This window comes from Chrysochloris asiatica, unplaced genomic scaffold, assembly GCF_000296735.1.
Source record: "Chrysochloris asiatica unplaced genomic scaffold, ChrAsi1.0 scaffold00014, whole genome shotgun sequence".
Lineage (NCBI taxonomy): Eukaryota > Metazoa > Chordata > Mammalia > Afrosoricida > Chrysochloridae > Chrysochloris > Chrysochloris asiatica.
This window is the reverse complement of record NW_006408532.1, coordinates 4838576-4850076: the sequence shown is the minus strand read 5'-3', so window position 1 is coordinate 4850076 and position 11501 is coordinate 4838576.

Sequence of the window (11501 nt, the reverse complement as noted above, 5' to 3'; positions counted from 1 at the left end):
TAACTCAGGGTGTCTCTTTGAGTCACTCTATTGCCAAACTAATTTATAACAAGGAAAGAGACTGTTAATATAGTTGTCTGTGCTTGCTGTCACCTCTGTCTGGGTACCTGGTCTTGTTTAAGGAGATCAGCCATCATCCCAGAGCTGCTGGATCGGTGGGGACCATGGACAAGCTATAAATATCCACAGCCGTGGCTATGGATCACCTCTGGTTGGTTGGCATGCTGGCTCCACCGCTGATGAGCTGCTTCACGAACAGGTGGCCCACAGGGGCCAAGGCCAGACAGGCAATGGGCCGGGATGGCCAGGTGATATGTGCCACAGCTTGGTTCCAGCCTCAGACCCCCACCCAGTACCCAGCCTGGTCACAGCCACAGACGTTTGCATTAAACAGGTTCTGACACTAAAAATCAAGGACAGTCTGCCGTTGTCATAGGAATGCAATATCCTCTGGAGGTCCCCTTATTAAAATCCAGGGCTTGCTGCTGCTGCCCAGGATAGATTTCGATTCCATTTGTATTGATCACAGGGAAATGTCTCATTCCCCGGTTGACAAATACAGCCAGCAGGGAGTTAGTTTGGTGGAAAACATTTGTTTCCAGTGATTTAGGTGACCCTGAGCCTCATGGTGGGTAATCTCTCCCTATGCTATGGAATTACAAATGTGGGGATTAGAAATTACCCAATATAGACAGTTAGTTTTGTAGACAGAAAATTGGGGTAAAGGGCAGGGACTTGACTTATCCAAGATCATAGAGGTTGTGGCACTTCTAGAAATATATCTGTCAATGTGTGCAAAGAATAGTCACCATGATACTTTTTTTTTTCTTTTAAAGTACAAAAGGTGGGAAACCATCACAGGGGATTAGGTAAATAAATGATGGTATTAGGTAGAACCACATTAAATTGCTATTTTGGTTGGTCAAAAATGGTCAGATATCAACAATTTCACATGGTTTAACCTACTATACCTATGGGATGAAATGCCATGCAGTCTTAAGAGGAATGAGATGCAGAACTCACCAAGAAATATTATTGAATGAAAAAAAGCAAGATGCGGGACAACAAACTTGATATATGCTTTTAAAAAAGTAAATATGTACATAATTGCCGGTAAATTGCTGGTATTATAAGTTTTGTCTCTCTAGAAAGAAACACTAGGAAGTGCCCATGGAGGCAGCCTATGGGGAGGGGAACTTTGGGGGGTAGAAGGGAAACTGATCTCTTTACAACCTTTGTACTTTCTGAGTTCTATACTTATGTGTATGTACGGCAGATACCAGCTTAAAATGAAAACAAAGGCCAAAGCAACATCAGTGGCTCCCTTGTTACTCATAGTTCAGAGCTTACACTCTGTGGTCAGAGAAATTTGGGTTTCAAGTCACTTCATCTCATTGAGCCTCAGTTTTCTCATCCATCAAGTGGGCATAGTCAAGGTGTTTATTTCTTAGAGTGGATATGAAGACTTAGGACAATGGCAGAAAGAAGTCATCAAATGCTAGAGACTATTACAAACAATAATTATTATAAACCATAATACATACACATATCCATAAAAATTCTTAAAATGACTTGCCATTTTCTTTCTCTTTGAAGAGAGATCAAAAATAGTGCATGTATTTCAAGTCAGAACTCCTGACTTTGAATTTGCAGGGTGGGTTGGACCTTTTATTTTATTTTTCTGAATCAGTAAACGGTCTTCCTCATTTCTGTGTGCACAGGCAGGTGAACTAATAGAATTAAAGCTTATTGGTTTAATTCCTCTGGGCCCCCTTGGCGAGGGGAGAGCAGCTGGATGAATATTTTAATTAAGCTCCGACACCCAGAAGTCAAAGTCCCAGAGTGGTCCCATCGGGCAAGGGCTTACAGTTTGGGGTTTAATCAAGTTCGGTTTCAGAGTTCAAATTTCTTCCTGGACAGAAATATGTCACTAGGCATCCAAGATTTCCACTGGAAAAAAAAAAATACAATCTGACTGTATTTTCTCTAGAGAATGACACCATGATTCGATTAGCCCTTTTTCCTTGACATTTTGTCCACTTTATTAACTTCTGCTTTGCTTTTAAGCAGGCAACTACTGTTTTACTTCCCTGAAGAAGCTCATAATATTATAATTCAAGTGTCAGGACAGATTAGGTTAAACGAACTGTGTAATTCCCGAAGGAAAACAAACTTCAAAACGGACGCGATTTGCCTTGTAACATGTCATGGACTGCATTAGCAAGGAACGGGCGATTCTCTCACCTAATGTGCTAAAGTTGGCTCAAATGTTCCCCACTCTGCAAGGTGAGAAATTACTTAGCTAACAAAACATTTAGTTTTCCTCTCTTTGCATTCTTTCTTTATGAGATCTTGAATGTGACATTCTCACCAAAAAATCTCTGTGCTTATTTGTGAAAAATGTATATTAAAACCAAAACCCATCAAATGGAAAGAAATCACAGATGGTTTTATTCACAAGCAGTAGAATTAATGGCCTCTCTTCTCTTTATAAATATTAGAAGCAGATGAGTTCGTTACGATTTCACCCTAATAAAGAAAACCTGCTTGATTTTGACAAGACATCGACTTATCTAGTACATCTACTAAATAACAAACCGACTTCCCGCCCATAAAACACAGCTCGAAAACACTAGTTTTACCTGGATTTGCTTCTAAATTAATGAAAAACATTCCAATCCAAATTGTGCAAAAGAAGGGTGGTGGAGTGGGGAGAGATGGAATTCAAGGGATTTTTGAAAATGTGACTGATTCTGGGGGGAAAAAAAGTTTTGAAATGTTTACTTTGTGGTGGTTTGAAATTTTTACATCTTTCAACAAAGCGGGTGGAGAAGTGAAACCATCTGAAAGGGCTTTTGAAAAGAGCGATTCGGCACAAGTCGGATGAGGCTGTGGTTCCTTTATCTCTGGCAATCTGCGCGCATGGTGCAGGAGGGGAGGCTGGTCCTTCTCCCGCTCCTCCCCAGCTCTGCGGCGGCTATGCCCGGCTTCAAAGCTCACAGTTGGCTCAGCGTCTTGGGGGACAATCGGACACCTCATGCTCTCTTCCAATGGGGTGGTGGAGTGCACTCTTATCCCCCAGAGCTGTTTTCTGATGTGATCATCTTGCTAGTTATGGAAAACCCGGGGTGTTTCTGTTTGTACCCCTTTCGGCACTTATTAAGCAAGAAGTGGGAGGCTTTATGCGAAACTGCAAAAGATGTTTTGTCTCCCCAGGGCCACGGCAGCCATATCAATCATTCCAAAGATCTCCCTTAGAGATGGAACGCATCAGCCCTGCCCAGAGGGGAAGAAAAATGAAGGGGTTATGGAGCCTCCGTTCTGGGACCTTCTTGGCTTGGCTCCCGTGGAAGGGCGTGGGTTCCTTTTTCTCCTTGAAGTGAAAACTGCCGAGAATGCCTGTGTGGAGGCAAGCAACTCAGCTTAAGAAACAGGACACATCGCCGTGGTTCCGGGGTCCAATTCAATGGCTCAGGACTTTCTGCAGTTCGGAGACCAACAGAGAGTTGGTGGCACAAATTCAGACACCTGTGCAAAAGTGTCATGGCTGGGGACAGGGGGAAGTGACGGCGGAAACACTGTTTCTAAGCAGCTCCTTAGAAGTGTGTTCATTCCAGTACCTCCGTGTCGTCTGTAATGCTGCATCTCTCTTGCTGCGTTGTGTTCCCTTCCTCCAAGTGAGGGGCTGGGGAATCTTTGACAGGCCCAGGTGGAATTTTGAATTCTGAGATCACTGAAGTCCCTCCTTCAAGCCTAAATTCCTCAAGTGTCCAACTTCTAGGGGTGGGGGGAGGATTTTTTTTTGGGAAGCGACAAGTTTGAGCCAAGACCTGATGATTCAAATTCTCCTCCAATAAACCCCTGCCAGCTGAGTCCGAAGGGTCTGTAGTTGGCTCAGCGAGCAGGGACGGCAGAAAAGGCGGGAGTGGGGTCAGGGGTGTCTCAAACTTCAAACAGGACTTGGGGGTTGCTGAGAGGAGGCAGTTCAACAGTGGTCTTACAGTTAATTAAAGAGATGGAACCAGTAGCATCTATAAATTCAGTTCTCTCCAGCTTAACGTGCCAGCAACCCTGGTCCTTGGTGGCAGTGATGTCCTCCTCACATGAGGATAAGCCTGGTGTGGGGAGGATATGAGGTACCACCTTCAGGATGGACATTTGCAGTCCCTGGGAGGCCCCAGCCAGGAAGACTCTGTTCTTCCACCATTGAGTTCTGAGGGAGCTAAAAATGGTGTTCCAAAATTGTGTTAGACACCAAGGGACCCACTATTTCTAGGCATTGTTCTGGGCACATCACCCAGAAGATAAACCAAACACCAAACCAGTTTTTGTCAAGTTGATTCTGACTCATTGCAACCCCGTATGTGTCAGTAGAACTGTGCTCCACTGGATTCTTAATAACTGATTTTTTTGAAGTGGTTCACCAGGCCTTTATTCTTAGGTACTTCTGAGTGAACTTGAACCTATAATGTTTTGGTTGTTATTAAGTGCCCTCAAGTCAGTTCTGACTCAGCGACCCTGTATAGGCTTTCTGAAGAGCTGCTGGTGAACTTGAACCACTGACCTTGAGGTTTGATTAGCAGCTGAACATTTGCACTTTAACTGTTTGCACCATCCAGCGACTCCAGGAAGGTAGAGGCCATTATTTCTCCCATTTTCCAGATGAGGAAAGTGAGACTCAGGCATATGGCTGATGCATGATATAAGCAGGGTTGGAGGCCAGTTCCTCTGCCTTCTGCCACTGATGGAAATGGAGACAAGGAGTGGGATGGGGGGACAGAGTCCTAGCAAGGGGCAGGTCAGTGCTGCTTTACATCCTGCCCTCGCCTAGGCCCTACCCGCTCGCACTGACCTTGACATTCAATCAGGTGCCGGTGATGTCTGGCCCAGCAGTTGGGGCTGAGCCTCCCCAGCTTCGCAGCCACAAGTGGTTCTCATTTGAAAGGGAGGTTATAAAAACACATGCCCAAAGACACTGTCAGGGAACTGAGGATTAATCTCATTTCAGTCAAAGACCATTCCAAGTATTTTGGGAGGGGTGCAGGGAGGGAGGCAGTCCTGGTTGGGAAGGAAGTCAGTGTTTGTGGTGTGCCCCTCTGGCGGGGCCAGTTTGAAGGCATGTTGTGATGTGAGGAGGTGGGGGTCAGGGGCCACTTTATACCTGGCAAGGTCATGCCTGCTCCTAGAATGTTGCTTTTCCCCACAAGTCCCTGAGGCTGGCTTTGCAGGAGGCCGGGAGTGGATGCTCAGTATCTTGGCTGTGTTTCAGGGTGGTTTGAGTTGCCAAAAGGAAGGGAAGGATTAGACACCCGGGACATTTTCATTTTCTGGATAGTGTCAAAAAGCTGAGTGTTTATGCCTGGTGACTGGACCAGAGGGGGCCCTGAAGACCGCTAGGAGCTGGGGGAAGGGCACTGTCTCCAAGCCCTGTGCCCAGACCCCTGTGGGCTACACAGCCAGTCCCAATTCAAGCCCAGGAACATTAAAGGAAGCATCAGGTGGTCTCTGTGCCAGTGACTCCCTAACTGGGTAGCTGCATTCCTAAAAGGCACCCAGGGGAGTCTGTGACACAGGCTTGGGGCTGTGGGCTTGGAGACCTTTGCCCAGTTTTCATAACAACCCCAGTGAAGCCATTTATGGAGAGCTCAGTGTGGGCCAGGCAGCGTGCTGCAATCTCATCTGTAAAGTCACTCTGCAACGTCCCCATTTTACAGACGTGGAAACTGAGGCTTAGGGAGGAGCAGGTGGCTTACCCCAGGGCTCCAAACTTTTAACCTTCTCAAGAACCTTACAAAGTAGGGGTATCCTATTTTGCTGATGTGGAAGTAGAGGCTCTGAGAGGTGATATGATTTGCCCCAGCCTACCTGGCAACGCTTAGAGACAGCCTGAGTTGCCTGCTGGTGACTGGGATTCTGGCGCTGTCCAGGTCCAGAGTCCTTGCGGATCCCCTGTTTTTCACCCCCCCGCACCCCTCCCACTCCCGCCCCTCCCGCAGCCAGGGAGGTGGGTGGAGCAGGAATACGGAGCTGAGGAGCTCTTGCTGAGGGCTGGATTTCATCCAAACAAACGTCTGCAGCCAGGCCAGTGGATTTATCTTCCGACTGTCAGCGTTGTTCTGCAGGGTCAGCTCCGCAGAGCTCCACTTTCTTTACAGAAAGGTACAAAAATAACCAGCACGGGGCTGGGGAAATCCCGCAGAAACCGTCTGGAGGTCCAGAGTCCGGGAGGGAACCCCGAAGCGCCCCCGTGCGGCTGGAGCCCAGAGTGGCAACCGGCGAAGGGGAACAGGGGCTTTCGTGGGTTCCCTAGGCAAGAGGGGACTAGCCTGCCCCCCAGAGTTTACTTGGGCACTCTACACTGACCCTTCCCAGCAACCTTGCGAGGTTGGTCCTAGGACCGCTTTGCACTGCAAAAGACCTCAGGGTCTCACAGCTGGGAAAGAGCTCTTTGGGAAGGAGGCTGACCTCAGTCCAGTCACAGCAGGAAAGAAAGGGGAACAGCCCTCCAGCTCTGACCACGCCCACCACACAATCCTTACTCTCCCCACAACACTCACTACCTCAGCAGGAATTTCTGGAAGGGTGAGTTGTATCTGCCTTATGAGGAGGGGGGGTGAGGGGGGTCAGTGCTTAGCCTGAAAATAAATTCCAAATAAGGGGTGAGTGGCAAAATCCAGTCAGAGAGCACTAAATGGGGGCTAAGCAGGTGGCTCCCATTATTGGGTAGATAGGTCTGAAGTGGAGGTGGCTGTCCTGAGTCGTCTGTCCCTCATTGGTTGTGTGCTTCTGAAAACTCTCTGGAGCCTCAGTGTCTTCATTTGCTAAATGGGACAGTCTCTAACTGCAGGACCGACCGTGGTGATAATATAGTAAAGTAGACCACTGCTGTCTTTGGGAAATGTCTGCTGGATGCTGAATGAACAAACACAATCTCTCCCCCCACTCCCGACCACCAAGAAATACTTCTGTTTACATCTCATTTGGAATAGCCTTCATCCCAGGCCAACCCACTCTTGAGCTCACTGGAAGGAAGTAAAACCATCTTTTAAAGGGTTTGAAAAGATAAGCCAAGGTTTTAAAACAAAATATAGGCAGCACTAATCATAAAGGAAAAGATTAATCATAGGGCTATTTATTACTGCAGGATAATGTGCTGGACTGTAAAGTCAGTTTGAACCACAAGATCGGTGATTCAAACCCACCAACCACGTCTAGGAAACCCTATACAGGGTTGCTATGGGTTGGAACAGACTGACAACACCTAACAACAATTCATGAAGAAGTTCTGGTATCGAGCTGCAGGATAATGCACTGGACCATAGGTAGGTTTGAACTCACCAGCCGCTCCTTGGAAACTTTACAGGATCGATATAAGTAGGAAGTGACTTAACCACACTTAACAACAATTCATCAAAGGATACCGTTAAGATAATGAATAGTCAAGCCACAGACTGGGAGGAGATATTTTTATGTATATATGATACAGGTTTTATTTTGAGAATATATAAATAAATTAGAAGGAAAGGAAAGCCCAATAGGAAAATGCAAAAGACTTACCAAGCCTTCTCCACCAGCGAAGATATGCTAACGATCAATAAACGTATGAGTGTGTGTTCAACCTTGTTAAGTCAACAGGGAAGCAAATTTCAACTACAATGAGACACAGCTTCGCTTATACTAGAATGACTCATTTTCAAAAGTCTGACAATATCAAATAAAAGGATGTGGAGCAACTGGAACTTTCATCCATCGTAAATGGCTGCAGCCACTTTAGAAGACTGCTTGGAAATGTTTATGAATGCTGACATTTATGCTTAAACAAATCAGCTGCACTGATGTCCCTGAAATTCCACCAAAAGACATGTACTTGCATGTTCATAGCATTACTAGCCCAGGGCTACCAACAAAGAAGGCATCTACATGGCAGGTACCCTGATGTGGACATCTGGTCTCCAGAACTGTTGTTGTAAAGTGCCATTGAGTCAGTTTCGACTCATAGTGACCCTGTATAGGGTTTCTGAGGAGCAGCTGGTGAGTTTGAACTGCCAACCTTGCTACCTTTTTTGAGGTGTTTTGATGGCAACTTTAAGGAAGGAAGACAATGGGTGTTTCTCTTTCTACTTCCATCCTCCATATCATAAGCTTTTTGTTATTCTTACTATCCCTTTATCCCTTCCTGAGGTGTAGAGAATGCTTCAATGTAATAATCCAGAGCAGTAAGCTTTTCTTTGGCTATATCATTTTGCTTGTCTACTCCAATTTGAGTTCTTTATTTTAACCATGAGTTTTTTCCTTTCCAATATTCCATTTAGTAATACTTGGCCCTGTCTAATGTTTCCAATGCCGTTTCCATATCTCTTGGAGAATACATTCTGTGCTTATTTTAAATCATGTTCCATCTGATCTATGAATTTTGCTTTTCATGTTGTTCAGCTTCTTGAAGTCTGTTTGATTACCTGACTTCTCCTGGTAAGCGCATCATTCCTTGGGACTGTCAGCTACCTTGACTGGTAACGTGTAAGTGGGGAAAGTGGTGGGAGCCCAGAACTTAGCTCAGTGGTTCTGCACTTTGGCCACACCTGGGGAGCTTTAAATCTCACTGGTACCTGATTTAAATGGTCTGGGTGTAGACTGGACATAGGATTTTTTTTTTTTTTTAACTTTTTATTGTGAATTGAGTGAAGGTTTACAGAGCAAATCATCAGTTTTACATTCAACAAATCATACACTTTGCTTCATCACATGGTTGCAATCTCCTCCATGTACTAACAGTTAACAGCATTTACCTCTATTCACTTTAATTATTGCATTCCTCCCTATGTCTCCCACTGCCTTAATCTTTCCTCTGCTAACTTCGTGTTGTATATTGCCTGTCACCCATATTAACATGCATCTACCTCTAGTCCTGGTATGGTGCTGTGGGTTAATGCGCCAGACTGCAAAGCCGTTTGAACTGCAAACTTGGCGGTTCAAGCTTACCAGATGTTCCTCAGAGACCCTATATAGGGTCACTGTGGGTCGGAACCAACTCAACGGCACTTAACAACAACAATAACCTCTAGTCCATCAATAATTTTCCCTCTACCCTCCTGACCATCATACCATCATAGATTCCTTCTTTTAGCATTTAAACCCTTTATATATATAGTCCTGCTGTGGCGCTGTGGATTAATGCACCAGACTGCAAAGTCGTTTAAACTGCAAGGTTGGCAGTTCAAGCTCACCAGCTGCTCCTTGGAAACCCTACACAGGGTCGCTATGTGTCAGAACCGACTCAACAACACTTCACAACAACAACATAATATATATAACTTTTTACAACATTGTTCTCATACAATGTTTGTCCTTTTGTTATTAACTAATTTCACTCAGCATAATGTCCTTTAGGTTCAACCATGTTATGTGGTGTGTCACGGATTCACCATTATTCTTGGACATTTTGTAGTATTCCATTGTGTGTATGTATCGAAGTTTGGTTAGCCATTCTTCTATTGGTGGGATTTAGGCTTAGCCATTCTTCTATTGGTGGGATTTAGGCTGTCTCCATCTTTTTGATCTGTCGCTTGTAGACAGCATATTGAAGGATCCTGTTTTCTTATTCATTCTGTTCTTTATGTTTCTCGATGGGTACATTTCATCCATTTACATTCAATGTAATTATCAATAGGCATGAATTGATTGTTGTCATTTTTCTGTGTGTGCGTTTTGTGATGTTGCTGGATTCTTTGTTCCACATAATTTTCTATGCTGAGTTCTTTTGTATGTGGGTTTTTTTTTTTTTTTTTCATTTCTGTTGTGTTAATATTTAGTAATCTTTATGATTTTCCTCTGTTTTATTTTGATGTGCAGGTGTATTACTTTTCTTTGATGTTACCCTGTAATTTATTCTTTTTCCCCTGCTTAAAACAGTCTGTTTTATCTTGAAATCCATTTGAATTCCTTGCCATTTGGAAGTTCTGTACCTACACTATTCCTATTTTTTGTTTGGTAACTGTCTTCCTTATACATTGAAATCTTTGGGTCTCTATTTTCAGTCTTGTAGGTTTGTCTTGGAGTCCTGGTGTGGCATTGTGGGATATTACACTGGACTGCAAGATCGGTTTGAACTGCAAGGTTGGTGGTTCAAATTCACTAGCCATTTCTATACAGGGTCACCATGAGTCAGAACTGACTTGATGGAACTTAACAACAACAACAACAATAAGGTTTGTTTTACTTAAAATAATCCTATATCTGGATTAAGTTCTGGGCGGTGTTGTCATGTATGGTAATCTCAGATTGCTGCTACTGTTGTTAGGATCTTTTTATTTTCTTAAATTGTGAATTGAGTGAAAGTTTCCAGAGTAGCTCATCAGTTTTACATTCAACAATTCATATCCTTCATTTTATTTCAATAATTGTAAGCCCCAGTAACACCAGTTATCTCACTTCCTCCCTGTGATTCTTGTTTCCATTTCATTTTCTTTCCCACCCCTTCTGAATTTTGTCTTTAGGTAAATGCTACCCTTTTGATCTCAAAGGATTGACCATTCCATGATGTGTACGCCCCACTAATGTTGTTGTCCCGGCTATGTAACTATCTACTGCTTGGCTGAGCATTGAGCCACGCGGTGAGTTCAATTCTAGACCTGAAGGGTGACCAACAGTCATAGTCTTGGGTTTTCAAGTCTGTTTCTGACCAGTAAACCTGGTCTTTATTTATTTTTGTTTTATTCCACATTTTCTCCCATTCTATCCAGGACCTCCTCATGTGATCCCTTTCAGAACAGTTGGTAGGGGTAACTGGGTACCATCTAGTTCTTCTGGTCTTGAAGTTGTGGAGACTGATGATTATGTGTTCCATTAATTCTTTGGACTAATTGATTCCAAGCATCATCCGTTTTCATCACTTTTCTTTCCTCCACACAGGGAGAGACCAACAGTTGCACCTTAGCTGACTGCTCATGAACTTTTAAGATCCCAGTTGCTTACAAAAGTAGGATGTAGAACACTGGGCATAGAAATTTAAAAAACAAACTCTTCAAGTAATTCTAATGTATAATCAAGGCTTGAGCTCTTTCTAGAGAACATGAAGGGTGGGGAAGAAGAATGGATGTGTCTCATGTGTTCCAGCCTGTGCCAACCTCTGCCATTTGCCCTCCCCTGTTAGGATATCCAGACCCTCAGGGAACCTTCCAAGACTTCTGCCCCTACATCATCTTTCTCAAGACTCTGCCTCTTTGGTTGTACTTGCTAGGCCCAGGGTGTGGAGAGAAGGGAAGTGAGAACTCAGAGGCCAGCCCAGTGGCTTGTACCTGCTGCTTCCTGATCCTCTGGTGGGCTCTGGCTGACTCCCCCTTACTAGTGCTGCTGTTACTCCTTACAGTGGTGAAAGGATGGGGGAGATACACGGCATAGTTAGAAACCTGGCTCCATCCTATCTTTTCTCGGTGACATCTGGCTACCTTCACTCTGGTCTATGACTGTTCCCACTCCCTGAGACCCAAGCCCCTTGCAGGTGA